The following is a 17,333-nucleotide window of genomic DNA, read 5'->3' as shown; positions in this document are numbered from 1 at the left end:
TATGACTTTCTCTATATCACTAGGAGGAAAGGCACAGAGAGGTTAACAAGATTGCCCAAGGTCACACCAGTAGTGAAAGACAGAGGTAAGACTAAAACTTTTGGAGATGGACCCAATTGGGACATGGAACAGAGGTGTCAGAGGTGACTCCCAGATTTCTGCCTGCAGCAATGGAGGGGCAAAGTCATCCCCTTACTGAGATGGCAAAAACAGGTGGAGAAGCTGACATCTGGGTAGAATAAGATAAGAAATTCAACACTGGGCTGGGGATGTGGCTCAAGCGGTAGCTCGCTCGCCTGGCATGCATGCGACCCGGGTTCGATCCTCAGCACCACATACAAATAAAGATGTTGTGTCTGCCGAAAACTAAAAAATAAATATTAAAATTCTCTCTCTCTCTCTCTCTCTCTCTCTCTCTGTTTAAAATAAAAAAAAATTCTCTTCCTCTCTCTCTTTAAAAAAAAAAAGAAAAGAAATTCAACATTGGAGGCATTGAAAATGGAAATGGATGAGTGAATGTAGAATGAATAAATGCATAGGTGAATGGATGAGTGACGGATCCTCAGGCAAGGACACTCATAGTATAGCAAGGACAGCACTGGTCAGTAACTTCAGGGAAGCCATAAAGCTGAAGTATAACTTGGGAAAAGTTCACAGCCGCTTATAACAGGCCAGAGAAAAGAGGACTCAGACACTCAGGATTTGGTGAAGCTCATTTTCAACAATGTTTATCAAATATCCAGGACCAATAAAGACTCCATATCTATAGGGAAAATTCCTTTTAACCCATAGTGGAGTTTGGGGTAGTGGCCACCTTCAGAATTGGGTCCTGACCACGCACCCCCAACACTCTGCTTAGGACAAGGCACATTCCTCAGCTATCAGGACAGGAGGGAGGTGGAGGGATGGGGAGGTTTCAATCCCCCTTCTCAGGAGACAAAGGACTCTTCATGATTTAATTAAAATGCCCATCAAAGACTTAGAAGATAGGGGTTAGGATGAAATAAAAAATAGTTGGAGTGAACATATTACAATTTAATTTCATTCCAGGGGCATCTCTGAGGTTCTAATATTAGAGAGACTTAATTCATCACTAAATTCCCATCTGTCCGGCCATATCAGGGGCATTTCTTAAGATGTCCAAGTCCTGTCTGAGAGGTCTGGAGAGCTCTGTCCTTTGTTTCTCAATGAGAGAACGATGCGGGGGCAAGAGTGGCTGGTCTATGGCAGGCACCAGTTAACGCGTGCAGAAGGAGAAAGAGAAAACAGCTGGATGCGGTGTGCACAGCTGTGATCAAGAGATATAGGAGGCTGAGGCAGGAGGATCACAGGTTCCAGGCCAGCGTGGGCAACGTATTGAGACGCTGTCTCAAAATAAAAATATCTGGGGGTGCAGCTCGGTGGTAGAGCACCCCTGGGGTTCAAAATCCCTAGTGGCACCAAAAATAAAGAAGGAAGGAAGAAAAGAAGACGGACACTCCTTTACCACTGGTCAACACTTTGGATTTTAGAATTTGCCTAATATTGGGGTGAGCCAGAGCCTTGAGGCCCCTAGAGAATATTCCCTCTGCATGAACAATTTTTCCTCCAGATAACTTATGACTCACTTCCCCCACACTTCAAGTCTTTGATCACATGTCACCTCTTCATTGACGCCAGCCCAGCCACTTCTATTTAAAATAGCAGCCTCACCCATCCCTGACTTTTCTTATCCTACTTACCATCTTCTGTTTCTCCCCCAGAGCTTGACTTCACATCCTTTGTAATTTGCTTATTTATTTGTTCAGCGTCTATTTCTCCCCCACTAGAACATGGGCCCCGCAAGAGCAGGAATTTTTGTCTCTTTGCTCACTGCTGTATAACCAGGACCCAGCAGAGTGACTGCCTTGATAAATAGTTTGGGACAATGCATGGATTATTACAGCAGAGAAGTTATCTGTTGGGGCTGGGGTTGTGGCTCAGCGGTAGAGTGCTCGCCTAGCATGCATGAGGCACTGGGTTCGATCCTCAGCACCACATAAATGTAAAATAAAGATATTGTGTCCACCTAAAACTTAAAAATAAATAAATATTTTTTAAAAAGAAGTTATCTGTTAACTGCAATTACTATTGCTTTTCAAGGAGAGTGGACCCTGGGGATACTCCTGGGTTGGTGGGGCCCAGAGATCCAAAAGTGCTTCATCTCCAGGCTGAGTTGCTCTGCAGACTCCAGGTGCTCAGGAATGAGCCATGACTCAGGGAAGGAAATGCCCTTCCAGCATCAATTGTACACCCCCTCTCTGGTTCAGTACCCACCAGCCAAGTCCAAGTCCTACTCATGGTGCTTCTCTTCTGGGAAATGGTGAGAAATCACTAACACTCTGCCCCATCCTCAGAGTTATCAGAGTGAAATAGCAATGGCTTTCTTGTCTGTCGCAGATGGCAGAGTGGCTCCTGGGGCTCATGTAGCCAGAGAAAAGGCCCTGGAAAGTGGTCCAGGAAAGCATTGCACAGAAGACATCTGTCTGGAAAATATTAGTCCACAGTCTGATGTCTGCCGAACCTGAGCTTGGGCACTTTCTCTTTTACTGACAAAAATAAGCAGTTTTGTGTCTCAGAATACACAGAGGATTTTCCCCAGTTACTGTTGCTAGCAGCACTGCTTGCTGAAGTTTTTCATGGTTGAGAGCTTGTTTTCTTCCAGGAGAATAAATCTGGCCTGGGTAATGTTAAGAGTAATGAAAACATTTTAAAATGCAAAATTGGACTCATTCCTCCCCCATGGGTAGTTTCTTGGAAATCTCCAGTTTTACCAGCAATAGCTGAAAAGTATGGGGTCACATCCTTTGAAGTGACACCAGAAGGAGTCAGAGAATTTCACAGGTGGAAAGAGCCAATCTCCCTTCTTTCGGTGTCCGTCCACCTTGGAGTTGATAAGTCCATACTGTTTCAGCCTAAGGGATCTGGACCCCTCCCCTTCATCTCTTGCTCCCAGACTTCACAGTCTCGAGACACTTCCAGATTTGAACACATGTCTGCTGTTCAGATTCCTTCTAAAGACTAGCGCTCCAGAGCTGGGGTGTCACCAGTGCTAGAGCACATGCTTAGCACCAATAAAGCCTTGGGTTCAATGCCTAGCAATAAAACAAAACAAAACAAACAAGCAAAATGACTAGGACTTCTCGCTCAGGGGAGTGAGGATAATCTTCATTCAATGGTACTGTGTAACAATTGGATTTCCACTCGAAATATAATGAACTCTGATCCCTACCTATTTTGTGTGATCAAACATAAAAAATTCATTCAAGATGGATCATAGGCCTAAATGTAAAAGGTGAAACAAGAAAGCTTCTAGAAGACACCAGTGAAATTCCACACCATACAACCACAATAATGGGATCTTAATTAGAATAAGTTATACTCCATGTATGCATAATATGTCAAAATACACTCTATTGTCATGTATATTTAAAAAGAGCAAAAACAAAAAAGCTATTAGAAAAAAAAGAGGGGAATATCTTCATGACCTTGAGGAAGCCCAAGATTTCTTAGAGTGCAAAAAAACACTAAACATAAAGAAAAGATTGAGAAGTTGAACTTCATTAAAATTAAAAACTTTGTCAAAAGACATTATTAAGAAGGTGAAAAAATCAAAAGAGGATATTTGCATGCTTACCTTTAACAAAGATTTGCATCTAAAAATATATATATATATATGTATCAAACTTCTATAAATCAATAAGAAAAAGAATACAAATTTTAAAATAGTGAAAATTATTGTTTCATACAGTGGAATATCCAAGTGGCCAACATACATTTAGGAAGGTGCTTAAAGTCATTAGTTATCAGGAAAATGCAAATTAAGATCCATAATGAGATACCACTTACACACCCACCCAATTGGCTATAACTGATGATACCAAGTGTTATTAAGGATGCACGAAGCAACTTCACTGTTGGAGTGTGAATTGGCATGACCACTTTGGAACACCATCTGACAGTGCCAACTAAAGCTACCCATGCCCACCTTATGACCTAAGCTCAACACTCCTTCCAGTCCACAAAATGAATGCTTGTAGCCTATTCTTCATTTGTATGATGTTTACTGCTGTAGTCAAAAAGAAGCAAAAACATTTACTCCTGGCCCTTTACAGAAATGGTCTTTAGCAATTAAAAAAATGGATTCTTCATACAAAAACGTGGATGAATCTCGCAGACATCATGTTGGCCCAAAGAGGCCAAACACCAATGAGTACACCCTCATGCGATTCCTTTTTCATCAAGTTCAAAAGCAGGCAAAAGTAACCAATAGTGGTCAAGAGAGTGGCTACCTCTGGGTCGAGAGATCTGAGAAACAGGACATTAGGGGGGTACACTTTATACCTGGATGGAGATTGGGCTTCCACAGGTGTATATAATTATGTAAAAACTATCAAGATGCACAGTTGAATTTGTGCATTTCACTGCCTATAACTTATACCTCCATTTTTTTTTTAATATTTATTTTTTAGGTGTAGAAGGACACAACACAATGCCTTTATTTTTATGTGGTTCTGAGGATCGAACCCGGGTCCTGCCCGTGCTAGGCAAGTGCTCTACCGCTGAGCCAAAATCCCAGCCCCTCTACCTCCAGTTTTAAAAGGCAAACAAATGCAGGCCTCCAAGCATGGTCTGCCATGGGCAAAGCAGAGGGAAGCAATGTTCTCCTTTACCCCAGAGATTACCCTGGGCATTACTGCAGCTGTGCCATGGTCTCCTTCTGAAGAGAGCATACCACAATGGCACATTTCTTACCCACAACTCACCTTGCTTAGTACCACTTGACCACCCATTGACCTGGCTCCAAACACATGTCTCCAATTAATGGTGCCAAAGGCAAACTTCCATATCTGGTCCTTCAACTTTAGTGCAATTATTAATCTCCTGAAAACTTGCTAGCAACACTGGCTCCTGTTCCTCCTTCCCCATTTTCTAGTTCTTTCAAGTCCTGGATGGGATTCAGGAAACTGCATTGCCAATAGGTGCAATGGTGTTTCTGATGGATGATCCGGAGACACAGATACCCAGAAGCACTGCTGTGGGGGCTGAGGCAGGGTCTCTGAGGATGTAAAGGCAAGAAGCAAGAGAGCTGGATTGATCTAGATAAAGAGGAAGAAGGAGAGAGCCAGAGGAAGACTCAGTGAAAGGGGGAGAGCAAGGAAATAAAGTCTGGCCATGTGAAGTGTATGGAAAACCTCTTCCCATCTCCCCACCAAAGGGCTGGTGGCCTAGCCCTGTCTGATGTATAGGCTGTGAGGCTGGCCACTTCCAGGACGTGTTGAAGTATGGGCCCAGTTTTCAGGGTGAGAAAAGAGGCTGTCCACGGAGGTGCCCTCATGTCCAGATTTGATTACCAGGCAGGAATATGAATACCATCCTTCCTCCCAGTATTTGGGTTCCATCATTCCCATCAAACCTTCTGATTTTCTTCATGGAGTCCAGGTTCAAAGCCACCCGGCATACCTGTGGGTAAATATATGTGTAGGTGTGTACATAGATACCTGTGCAAGGCCAACTAAGCCAGGTGATAGATATGGCCAGGAAAAAACCACACAATTACATTAGATTACATTAAATGGATAATGGAGTCCCTGCAGCTGCTGTAAAGAACAAAGAGGTCTTTATGCACTGAAATGTATTGACCTCCAAGGAAGATTTTTAAGTCTTAAAAGTAAGACAACAACACATCAATATGCTCTATGCTTTTTTTTTTTCCTTTTAGATATGGAATCTCACTATGTTGCCCAGGTGGACCTTGGACACTTGGGCCCAGTGATTCTCCTGCCTCAGCCTCCTGAATAGTACCATATACACTTTTATGTATTGAAAATCTCAGGAAGAATTACAGAACACTAGAATAGGGGTCACTAGGAAGAGAAACTGGGCCTGGGAGAGAATTGAGCTTGGGAGTGAGGCTTAATTTGTATTCTATACTCTTTGATACTGTTTGCTTTTTTTGTTACCATATATAAAATTTATCTATTAAAAAATGAAAGATTGAGAGAAGCAAGGATGAGAGGAGGGAAGAAAGGAAGCAACAGAGGATTCTTAGATGGTTGGGAGCTACGCAGAGCAAGAAGCCAGTTCAGGCCCTGTAGAATTCTCTGCTGGTCCCAGCAAATGTCCTGGGCAAAACAGGCTGCGTCTGTTCACTGCATCTGGGCTCCTCTTCCATCCCTTCATCCACAGCCTGTGGTAAGAACATGTTGTCTTAAGTTGTGCCCACACCCGGGGTGGAAACGCCGTGGTGTGCCAATGTGAAATTTCCAGCTACTTCTCCAGTGTCATGTAGGAGTTCAGAGATTGTTCATCATCGGGACAAATTAGCCAAAGCTGAAGCAAGAGGGATAAAATGCAGAAGGGCCAGAAGCTTGGGAAATAGACTAAGGGCCTCCTGGTCACTGTCAGAACATAGAGATCTGAGAGGCAGGATGGAGCAGTGGGTAAGGCTCTAGGCCCAGGCTCTCTGGGATTCCAACTTAGAGAGTATGGGACTCTCAGGAGCATCATTCTTATGGTTTAAATACAAGGCATCCCCCAAAAGCTCATGTGTGAGACAATGCAAGAAAATTTAGAAGTAAAATGATTGGGTAAGGAGAGTTTTAACCTAATCAGCACCTTAATCCCCTGATAGGGATTAACTTGGTGGTAACTAGGCAGGTAGGGTGTGGCTGGAGGAGCTGGGTCCTTGGGGACATGCCCTTGGGGTTTATATTTTGTCCATGGTGAGGGGAGCACCCTCTCTCTCTCTTTCTCTTTCTCTCTCCTTCTCCTTCCAGCTCCTGTCCTCTGCTACACACCTCTGCCATAATGTCCTGCCTTACCTAGGGGCCCTGAGGAATGGCTCCAGCTGTCTAAGACTGAGACCTCCGAAACCATGAGCCCCCAAATAAACTTTTCCTCCTTAAAATTGTTCATGTCAAATATCTTGGTCACAGCAGCAAAAAAGCTGACCAAAACATCATTTCTCCCACATATAATCTGCCACACTGGGCTGTAGTGAGGATTAGATGCATCCTGACTTGAGGAGTGTATCTACGGTGTCTTATCACAGAGGGACCACCAGCAGCTGGGAGCGATTAAGGCTCTTGCATCTTATTTGAATTCTGATAGTATCCTGTGAGGAGGCTCCTTTGATACACCAAAGCTTAGATAAATAGACTCTAAGGGCTAGACAGTGGAGTTTCTGATACAGGCCTACAAAGTTGATCTGCCGCATCATTTCCCAAACTGTCCCAATGGGCATTTAGTATCTCATCAAAATTTGAATAATTCTTTCCCCAAACAGGGTTTGGTGGCTAACGGGTTTGGGAAACACTGGGTTAAGTGAAATTAAATAGGGTATTTACTGCAAACTGCATCAGAACCTTTAAAGTGCAAAGTACCTCTGACTCTAAGGAGAGAAGTATTTCCCAAACCATTTGATGATTAAATAATTTCATGGCATCCTGTGGACCCCTAGGGGAACATGAGGGCTGCTGGACAACAACTCTGGAGATGCTAGGTGGCATTAGGTCAGGCACAATGAAAAGAATGCAGAAGAATTCAACATCCGTTTTCATGCAGGTCTCCATAAAAGAGAAGGTCTCAAAACAGAAAGCACAGAACGCTCAAGGGCATGGTGGTTAAGAGGGCGACAGTGAGCTATGGAAGAAAGAGCAGCATTGAGGAAAAATGAGGATCTGAACTCAAATCACTGCTCCCCAAGCTGGGGCAGGGCATTTGCTCTCTCAGGACCTCAAGTTTCCTCACAAATTGGGGGGCAGAGTAGCGTCTGCTTCATTAGGTTGATTTAAGATCCACATGTCAGTGACTAAAGTGCTTTCCATATGGTAATTTCTCAGGGTTGGTTTTTTTTTTCTGTATCAGTTTGGACATTTTCAGTTGCAAATAGCAGGTGGCTGAACTTGAATTGGCTCATGGGGAAAAAAAGGGTGGGGGGCAGGAATTTACCAGTCTGCAAAAGTCTGGGTGGGGCTTTTACTTCTGGGGTGTGTGTATGTGTGATGTCATTAGAGTAGATGGGAATTCTGAGCTCCAGAGAGCTTAACACCCAACCCTGGAAAGTTTCTAGACTGATCATTGAATGGATGATCTATGAGTGCCTGAAGTTCTAGGGACCAATGAAAAGGCACCAAGATATTTGCAGATCAGCTTTTTCCTTTTTCTAAAAGGGGATCAGCATGGAGAAATGACACTCAGGCTGTGTAGGAAGGTGGCCCCAGCAGCTGTCAGCAGTTCCAGGAGTTTACAAAAGTATATTCCAAAAGCCTGCAATTTTACTAATAGAACCTAGTAAAAATAAAGCACAACAAGTCTCCTTGGCTGTAGAGATATTTTAAAAACTGGACTACATAATCATTGTACAGGACCTGGGCAGAAAGAAAGAAAGAAAAAATTTGAGAAGCACTCCATGAATGTAGTGTGACTGAATCTCAGAAAAGACATTTGACAAAACCTTTCATGAGAATGTCAGAGGTAAACAGGAGGAAGGTGGACCAGCTGTGTTGCAGCTGCCATTGAAGGAAACATTGTAGTTCCATATAAAGCACACGGAACTTGGAATTTTCTTCTAAAGCATAACTTAACATTGTTTTATTAAGGTGTATTAGTCGTATATACACTTCTCAGTACATTGTGTGTGTGTGTGTGTGTGTGTGTGCGCGGCATGTATGCTTGTACCCTAACTCCTGGTGACTGAGCCCAGGGTTTCAAGCATGCTAGGCAATAACTCTACCACTGAGCTACATTCCCAGCCCTGCTCAGTGAATTTTATACTTATATACTTTTGTGCTCACCATTCAGATCAAGATATGACATGTTTCCCAGAAGGCTCCTTCATACCCTTCCTTGTCAATCTTCTGCTTCAAGAAACCACCATTCTGATTAGTTTTGCCTGTCCTCGTCCATCATACAAAATATACTTTTATTTTGTTTCTGGCTTTGTGAGGTCATTGTTATAACACAAGATGCATCCTATTGCTAAATAGAGCAGTCATTTATTCTTTCTCATTGCTGTGTAAATTTATTTGATGGGTATTTGATTTGGTATAAAAGATATTTGTTAATATCTTATAATATCAATGAAACACTTATTGCTAATGTTAAATTTAGTAGTTAAATGTTAGATACTTTCTTCGAAGCTTGAGAACAAAACAAAAATGACTTCTATTGCTACATTTTTTTAACATTTTACTTGAGCTCCTTGTCAATGCAATAAGTTAAGAAAAAGAAATAAAAGAAAAATTGGAAAAGATACCATAAAGCCTTTTTTTTTTTCCCAGATGGCATGAATACATATGTAGAAAAGCTAAGAATCTATTACTGGAAGTAACAAGGAAATTTAGCAAAGTCACTAGCTAAAGGTCTATATAAAACATCAATTTTATTTCCATATAACTAGCAATATTTGACAAATAAGATTCTTCAAATACCATTTATTAATGTGTGTGCATATGTGTGTGACTGTGTGTTTGGGGGAAGAGAGAATATGAAAAAACTAATGTAATCAAGCAAGTGTTAACATTTAGGAAATCTGAGTGAAGGGTGTACAGAATTATTTTAGTACTCATTTTGTAATATTTCTTTGAAATTATTTCAAAATAAGAAGTTAAAGAAACATTCACAATAATACACAAAAATCAGGTATGTAAAAATAAATCTATTAAAAGATGCACAAATGGGCTGGGGATGTGGCTCAAGCGGTAGCGCGCTAGCCTGGCATGTGTTCGGCCTGGGTTCGATCCTCAGCACCACATACAAACAAAGATGTTGTGTCCGCCAAAAACTGAAAAATAAATATTGAATCTCTCTCTCTCTCTCTCTCTCTCTCTCTCTCTCTCTTCTCTCTCTCTCTCTTTAAAAAAAATGCTTTAAAAAAAGATGCACAAAGCCTTTATTAAAATCATAAAATGTAACTGATACAAGCTAAAAACATAGGAAAATAAAATATTGCAATCTGGTATTGTTCTAAAAATTCAGTGCGATCTCAATTAAAATCCCAGCAGAAATTATAAATATAAACAAAGAATATGGAAGGGCCAAAATTAAAGTTTGGGAAGCCTTTTCTGCAAATGGCCAGACAGTAAATGTCTTAGGCTTACAGACCATGCAGTCTTTATCTCAACTACTCATTTTTTGCCCTTGTGACACAAAGCAGCCAGGCACATTATGGGGAAAAATGGACATGGTTGAACTACAATAAAACTTTATTTATTTATTTATTTATTGGTTGTTCAAAACATTACAAAGCTCTTGACATATCATATTTCATACCAACAAAACTTTATTTACAGGAACAAGCAGTGGGCCAAACTTGCCTTGCAGACCACAGTTTGCCAAACTTTAGCCAAGACCATCATGAAGAAGAAAGGAGGTGAGTAGTCTTCCCAGACACCAATACTTACTAAGACCATAGAGCTAGGGAGAATAGCAGCAAGGTTGCTGGTAGAGAAACGCACCAGTCCGAGAGGGTCCACAGTCCAGCCCCTGGCAATCCAAATCTGCCTTCTGCTTGCTCTGGACTGAGGTGCCTATGATGGAGGTGTTCAAGGAGGAGAAAGTTGGTTCCAGGCCACCCCAAAATGCGATGGCCAAGGTGCAGGAACCAGGGAGCAGACTGAGGTTGGGTTTCAAACCAAGATACTGGTTTAGAACCAGTATAAGGAAAAACAAAGACTTCCCAAACTTTAATCTTGGCTCTTCCATATCCTTTGTTGATATTTATAATTTCTCCTAATTAAGATTAAGAGCTCTGAGTGCTTAACAGTGAAAATTGCACAATCCACATTACACCCATGACCCAAAGGCGTGGCAATTAGAAGAACACATGTGGACTCCTGCACATGGAAACATACATACAGAGAAAGAAAAGCTTATAATTCTTTAGTAATGGGAAGGCATTTTTATTTACCAAAATGGGTACATTCTGCTTATTTATCAAGGTAAAAAAATCTCTAAGAATTAAAGAGGCTGTCGCTGGGGCCCCATCACAGTCCTGGGTGCAATAGCAGGATGTTCTGCAATGGCTACGATTGATTGTGTTATGTTCTTGACAACTGGAGGAAGTGTGAACTTCATCATGTTGATAAATTAGACTATGGAGATTCTTTATAATTACCCAGGGCCAGGTTTGTTGGTCCAGGCTTTGTTCCTCTGGGGTGGATACTAGAAAATTCTCAGGACACCATGTGTCTCCAGTATGTCAGAGTCTGCCAAACACATAAGGCGCCAGCTCATATCCCTGCAGAAAGTGTAGCAGATGAAGAGGGATCATCGCTGTCCTCAGATCAACAAAGGTCCTGGTTCCCAAGGTCGTGCTTGGTTCACACTGTTTCTCCTTTGGGCACTGCTGGGTTGTACCCACACACACCACTTTTTTTTTTTTAATTTTATTATTTTTTTATTAGCTACACATGACATTACAATGATCTTGGCAATTCATACATTTGAATCATTGGGGTATAATTTCTCATTTTTCTAATTGTACAGATTACAGAATCACACTGGTCATAGAGTCACCTATATACATACAGCAATCATAACCACTTTGGGTTTTGTTATGACTATGAACACACAGCTTTATAATCGGCTCTCCCTCAGGTGGAACATAATAAGGACTGATAGGAGCAAAGTCCAGAGAGATCCTCTGCCAATTGTTTTCCTTTGGATTAGCTGAATTTGCTGCCATCTTGTTTGCCTTGGGATTAACTATCGAGTTTGTTTGTTTGTTTTTAAGGAAAATAATTCTCAAAAACAAAACTTCTGCTGAATCATGGATTGAAGAGAAGGTTAAAGATCAAATTCAATATGGCCAACTTGATGAAGTCTTTGTTTTTCCTTATGATATGGGAAGTCAACGAAGAACTGTAGATGGGTATTTACACAATCATCTCCTGAAGGAGATGGACTGGAGCAGCCAATAAGAGAAGGTTGTCACTGGTTTAGCGTAACAATAGACAGTTGAAACAAAAATCAGATAAGAGTTGAAGTGCTCACTATAAATTCATAGATTATATATACTGGCGCCTGCTATCCTTTGAATAAGGGAATCAAAACCTTCTTCATAAGCCCTTGCACTAAAGAACCTGAAATATAGAGATACTGTTGTATAGTTGTACGGAGAAAAAAAAATTTTTTTTTCTTATTTTTGGTACCAGGAATTGAACCAGAGGTACTTAACCACCAAGTCACATCGCCAGCCATTTTAATTTTGTATTTTGAGAAAGGGTCTCACTAAATTGCGTAAGGCCTCGCTAAGTTGCTGAGTCTGGCTTTAAACTTGAGATCCTCCTACCTCAGCCTCCTGAGCTGCTGAGATTACAGGCGTGCCCAGCTGGAGAGAAAATTCTTGATGATTACTTTATATAAGGTATTCAAGAATAAGAGGATGTTTCCTTAGAAATTGTGGGAAAATGTTCTTGTGATGCTAAAACATATCCAGCCCGAGAAGAAAAACAGAGCCACCGTTAAAATGAACTTATTCTTTACATCTGCTTCATTACTTCAAAATTGTACATATCGTCAAAAAATTATGCAACAAGCCCACTCTGGTTTAGGTGTCCTTTTTCTCAAAGGTGCCCTAGTGCCATGAATTAAATATCTTTATTACCATCTTGAAATGGAGAAGCCATCCTGCCTTTGAATTCCTGCCTTTTGACTACCTCTTCTTCCCCCTAAAAGGAAAAACATTTCACACAAGTAAGGTAAATACATTTTCTCTGGATTTTGTTTTGTTTTGTTTTCATGTGCTGCACCTCTAGACCTCACCTGCACAATTGAGATATGGTTCCCACTTTGCCAGGAGAATCTGCATGTGATGATTTGTTTCCCCTTTATTTGCTATTTCTTATATGATATCCTAGATACTATAGAACTTAATTTGTCAAATTCAATAAAAGCTCAAATTGTGTTACCTTTTAGTAATGTAGATTTTGTCAAATCCAATAAAGATCAATGTATGTTCTGTATAAAAAAATAAGACAAGGGAGTTAAATGTAGCATCAGATTAATGTGGGCTTTGGCTGCAGTCAGACTTATGCTATGTTATTTCTATTTATGTCAATTCTAGAATGTTAAGAATGTAACAAGGGTTGGGGTTGTGGCTCAGTGGCAGAGCACTCGCCTATCATGTGAGAGGCCCTGGGTTCGATCCTCAGCACCACATTAAAAATAATAATAATAAACAAAATGAAGTTATAAAAAAAAGAATGTAACAGAAAAAAAAAAAAGTAAAAGTTCCCTTCCTCTTCAGTGGTTCATATCAACACAGAGAAAGTTCTAATGGGAAGCTCTGTCCATGGTTCTATTCAGTTGATACTTTTAGTAAAGACACAACACCTATTTATATTAATTCAGTGCTGAGAGGAATGTTTAACTATATTAAAACAACAACAACAACAAAAAAGTTTATAGAGATTTTGATAAGTGTGAAACAATCAAGAAAAAACAAAACCAAACAGAATGTCGGAGACAGTATAATAGGGTGTATAAACGGTAACATCAGAGAGATTAAAAAGGAGTTCCATACCAAGATAGAAGACAGAAATAAACAATAGTGCTGGGCACAGTAACACACATCTGTAATCCCAACATCTCGGGAGGCTGAGGCAGGAGGGTCGAGAGGTTCAAAGCCAACCTCAGCAACTTAGCGAGGCCCTAAGCAACTCAGTGAACTTGTCTCAAAATAAAATACAAAAAAAAAAAAAGGTACCCCTGGGTTCAATCTCCAAAGTAGATAAATACTAGCTATGTTAATGATTGATTTCTTTTTTACCCTTTCAAAAATCTCTACCTTTAATAATCAGATGGGGAAACTGGCAATCAACATGTTTAAGTTGCATTAGGCATTTCTGCTGATCTTAAGCCCAGGATGAGTCAACAGTGGGCTAGACACAGCTGCCAAGAAAACGAACACAACCTTTAGCCACCCAAACAGAAGCAAAGTGTTCTGCAAAGAAGAGGTACCAACTCTTGGCCTCCAGATGGCTCAGACTCATGTGGAACCTAGTGTCCAATACAGGAAACCACATTTTGAACAACATTGGGACAGACACTGGGGCACATCCAAAGAAGGATGACCAAGGTCATGAGGAAAATGAATGACACATCATAATTCATTCACTTACTAACCCACCAATTCAACCTACCAAGCACCTACTAGGCATTCTGGAGGAAGTGGAAGAATTGTAACAGAGAATGGCTCTCTCATGGAAGGATCCTTCTGGGGGTTGTGATGGTTGTCCCCAAATATTTAAATCTCTATCGTATGGTGTGGAGATGAAGTTCCCCTGGGTCATTCCATAGGCAGAAGGTCCAAAAAGTTCAGAGAGGCAGATTTTATCCCAAGAGAAGACAGTTTGGGGAGTTTGGTTCGGTTTGGTTTATGGTGTGGGGATGAACCCAGGGCCTTGCACATGCTTCATAAGCACTACTGAGCTTCACTTCCAGGTCTTTGTTTTGTTTTCTATCGGGCAGCACCATCCAGAGTGAGCAGCTCATCCCCAGATGGTCTTGAGCAAAGGCTGTCTGGCTGAGTAAAGCCATTCTTGCCTCTCTCTGGTCATGGCTGGGAGGTGAGTCTCCCAAGGCTACTCCATGACACCATTGGCTCTTGGATTGGCTTCTCCTCCTGTGTTGACCCCACAGTGCAGGGGCAGGTGGTCTCTTCCCTGAAGTTTAGTAGAAAGGTGAGTCCCACGTGACACTTTTACATATTTTCCCCCATCAGATACACATTTGTATCTTCATATTGCCAAGCAGAGAAAAGAGTTTGATCAAGCAAGCTTTCATAATTTGCTGGCCAGAATCCCCCAGGCAGATCTCAACTGGCTTCAAGTGAGCAAAGGGCAATGCAGTTTGGGGGAACCACAGTCTAACTCTTCCTTCATCTCCCTGATTATCTATCTATCTATCTATCTATCTATCATCATCATCATCATCATCATCACCATCAATCACTTTCATGTAATAAGTACCCAATAGGTGCCAGATGGGTAATAACACCCTGTGAGGTAGGTTTTATTATCAACATTTTCATTGTTGAAAAAAAAAATGTGGATTATTGCTGAGAGCCACGGCCGAGTCTGTATGGTCCCTGGCATTTTGCCAACAGTATTGATTGACAGGCGAGGCATTACTATCCGCCTCTGCCGCAACTTTTGAGTTCTCGCACTATTTTGGAGTTCTCGTGGGGATTTCCGGGGATTCCCCGAGAGTTCCCATTGGTTGGGGAAGTGCAGGAGGAGGGATTTCCGAGAGAGATATTTCCGGCTGGGGGTTCCTGGAGAAGCCTCGTGGCGTTCGGGAGGATTCCCCGGGAGCTGTGTGAAGTGTTTTCCTGCAGTTTAAAAATAAAGTTTGTTCCTGCTTCAGTGGCTCCTGATTTGTGCCCAGCCAGACTGCGGCAGATTATATTCATTAAAGGGAATGTCAGATCCAGGACTGGAGCCTGGGACTTTGGGATCTTAAATATGGAGGAGCTAGTAGTTGATTCTAAGAATCTAGAGATGATGAATCCCATCATCCTCTTCTCTTTCTTACCTAAAGATTAGGGGAAATAAGGTTCTACAGCTAAATTTATCATCAAAGCCTAATGATTGTGGCTGTTCTGTATCTGTTTGCTTTTACCTATTTGCAGATTTGTAGAGGACTTGAGGCACCCTGGAGAGAGGAGACCTGAGCTTCAGCCCTTACCCTGCCTCTAACTAGTTTGTGACCTGAATCAAGTCAGTTAATCACCTTCCTCCTCAGTTTCATCATCTTTGAAGATAACTATATAATGCTTAAATATCCCTTCTACGTGTCTAAGTTTCAAGAAAATGCAATTTAAAAAAAAAAGTGATGCTAAGGGAAATAAGCCAGACACAAAGGGGAAAGATATTATATGATTCCACTTATCTGAGGCACCTAGAATAGTCAAATTCACAGACAAACTGGATCAACTAAGAAAAAAAGAGAGAGGAAATAACTAAAATCAGAAATTAAAGAAGGAGGGTCAGGGCAATAGCTCAGTGACAGAGCGCTTGCCTAGCATGCATGAGGCACTGGGTTTGATCCTTAGCACCACATACAAATAAACAAAATAAAGCCATTTTTTTTAAAGAAGAAATTAAAGAAGAGACATTGTTAGTAGTTTTATGGAACTAAAAATAATTATTAAAAAGTACTGGACTAGGGGTGGAGTTCAGGGGTAAAGCACTTGCTCATCATGCAGGAGGCCCTGGGTTCATTCATTCAATCAATCAATCAATATGCACAATGATATACCAGCAAATTGGATAACCTCGAAATGAACAAATTCCTAGAAACGTGCACCCTACTAAGACTAAATCAAAAAGATATAGAAAACCAAAACAGACCTATAGTCATTATAAGGAGGTTGAATCAATAATTTTAAAAAAAATTACCAAAAAAGAAAAGCACAGGACCAAATGCTTTCACTGGTGAATTTTACTGAAGATTTAAAGAAGAATGAACACCAATTCTTCCCAAAGTCTTTATTAAAAATCAAAGAGAAGGGAACATTTCCCACTGTATTCTTTGAGGCCAGCATTACCTCATACCAAAGCTAGACAAAGACCTTATAAGAAAACTATATACTCATATTCCTGATGAATTTTGATGCAAAAGTCCTCAACAAAATACTTGCAAATTGAATTCAACAACAGATTAAAAAAATATATACTGGAGATATTAGATAGAGTGATTAGGCAAGAAAAGGAAATAAAAGGCATTCAAATTGGAAAGGAAGAAGAAAAATTTTATCTCTGTTCATAGTTGACATGATCATATATGTAGGAAACCCTGAAGATTTCACACAAAAAAAGTTAGAATTAATTAATGAATCCAGTTAAGGTCTAAGATACACACACAACACCCAAAATCAGTTGCATTTCTACTCATGACTAAGGAACAGTCCAGAAAGGAAATTAAGAAAGCAATTTGATTTAGCAAAAAGAATAAAATACTCAGGAATTAATTTAATTGAGAAAGTCACTTGTATACTGAAAACTACCAAGATATTACTGAAATGAATTAAATAAGATACCATTAAATGGAAAGGCATCCTCTGTTCATTCGTTGGAAGATTTTATATTGTTAAGATGCCAGTATTACCCAAGTGATCTACAGATTCAGAGCAATCCCTTTCAAAATGCCCAATTATGGTTTTCACAGAAACAGGAAAACCTATCCTAAAATTCATATGGAATCTCAAGGGACTCTTAACAGCCAAAACAATCTTGAAAGAGCAAAGTTGGAGGTCTTACAGACCTCCCCACCACTGTGCAACCTTGGACAAGTTATTAAGTCTCTCT

General features: G+C 40.7%; 1 non-coding gene and 1 pseudogene across 1 annotated transcript; both read left to right on the top strand.

Annotated features, from left to right (window-relative positions):
• The first annotated feature begins 10,377 nt into the window (after nt 1-10,377).
• LOC107155154 lies at nt 10,378-12,243 on the top strand (annotated as a pseudogene).
• Nucleotides 12,244-13,110: 867 nt separating this feature from the next.
• Nucleotides 13,111-13,183, top strand: Trnad-auc. The gene has a single exon. It is a non-coding gene; the product is annotated as a tRNA-Asp (tRNA).
• Nucleotides 13,184-17,333: the final 4,150 nt, after the last annotated feature.

This window comes from Marmota marmota, unplaced genomic scaffold (genome assembly GCF_001458135.2).
Source record: "Marmota marmota marmota unplaced genomic scaffold, marMar, whole genome shotgun sequence".
NCBI lineage: Eukaryota > Metazoa > Chordata > Mammalia > Rodentia > Sciuridae > Marmota > Marmota marmota.
This window is presented reverse-complemented; position numbering and strand designations above follow the sequence as displayed.